We start from the raw sequence: 1718 nt of genomic DNA, 5'->3' as shown, positions 1-1718 counted from the left end.
ATTTATTTCACGTCATGTGCGTCATCCAATGCAGATCATAGGCGCCATCCACATCTAGTGAAAACTAGTGTAATTGATGAGTCATTTAACGCAAACACTCATTGGTTAGCTAAAGGAAATCATCAGAAATAGTCGAAAAATTGAACTTTCAATTCATATAGTGGCATCTGGATGTTATTTCTTAAGGTTACTTTATACTTTAAGTAGTTTTTGGAGCTCATACTGATTCACTTCTACTTGAGTAAAGAGGTCAAGTTGATACTTTAACTTTTACCAGAGTGTTTTTAAACTGCAGTATCTATACTTATACTTCAGTAACAAATGTGTGTACTTTTGATACCACTGCCCCTGATAGCGACAACATAGTCCTCACTTACTCCATCCAGAATTTATTTATTTTTTTAATAAATAAATGATACAACTGCAGAAAGAGCAAAAAGTAAATGCCTGCAGCAACGGGAATGCAAAATAATAATCTGTTAGGGATAATACAGAACATATTTTGTTAAAACCTCACTAAGATTAAATAAAACTAACAGTTTAACTACAATTTAAATCCCTCCATCTTCTTCCACTTATTACGCCAGGGTCACAGTGGCCAGTGGCTATATGTGGCAGTCATAGAGTGAGGGGTACATCTTGAACAGGTCGGGTCGCCAGTCTCTCGCAGGGGCAACACAGAGACATGCACACACAAATTCATACCTAAGAACAATTTAGAGAAGCCAATTAACCTAACAGTCATGACTTTGGACCGTGGAATGAAGCCGGAGTACCCAGAGAAAACCCACGTATGCACAGGAAGAAAATGCAAACTCCATGCAGACAGACCCCGGGCCCAGGAATCAAACCACAACCTTCCTGCTGCTATGCACCAGTGCTAGAAACGGCCCCACCGTGCAGCACACAGTTTAAATACGTTTTATTATTTTAAGACTATTTGGGACCGATTAAAAATGCAGATTTAAAATGTTTCTTTTATACGATGAAGAGAATTAATATCACTGACTGCATCAATAATAAAAGGTTGTCAGGTATTTGAAGTGTCAAAACAGCCCACACCATCACACTCCTACCACCATCACTGACTGTTTTTATGCTGTTCCTTTTCTGAAAAAAAAAAAATAAAATAAAAAATGTGTTGCTTTGGTAGAGATAAGTAGAGTCATTCTTTTGATTTAGGACTCTCACGTGGATGCTGGTCTTGCTCCCTGTCTTTGTCAAAACTGAAATAAACTAAATAAGTTTGGGCCTGTGGTGATTTAAATTGCGTTTTCTAACCTCTTTTAAGACATATTGATACACTCGAAATTATTTTGTGAGGCCAGTCTAATCTAAAACATTTAATTTTTGAATGATGGGTATGGTTCACTACGTTCCCTAAACCTTAAAGAGAGATTGATTGTTATTGCATTCTTTAAATTTGCTGAGATTGGTGCATCATGTGCTGCTTTTTTAAATATTTTGCCTTTTTGTGTTGTCTTTGATTCTGAAGGAAGGTATTAATCAGGTCAGAGTGTGGCTATCAAAATATAAATCACCTCCAAAATATATGTGTAGTTGCAGTTATTTAAGGATTAAACAAGGAAGTGTGTGCTTGGAAAAAAACAAACTAAAAATACAAGAATGTTATACAGTGTGGCGGTTCTAGACTAAATGTACCAGGGGGCCAGGAGGGGGCCAGCGTGTTTTCATGGGGGCACAGAAAAGCATGAAAT

Source organism: Cyprinodon variegatus, unplaced genomic scaffold, assembly GCF_000732505.1.
Source record: "Cyprinodon variegatus isolate N-32 unplaced genomic scaffold, C_variegatus-1.0 Scaffold98, whole genome shotgun sequence".
NCBI lineage: Eukaryota > Metazoa > Chordata > Actinopteri > Cyprinodontiformes > Cyprinodontidae > Cyprinodon > Cyprinodon variegatus.
Note: the sequence above shows the minus strand (reverse complement) of the source record.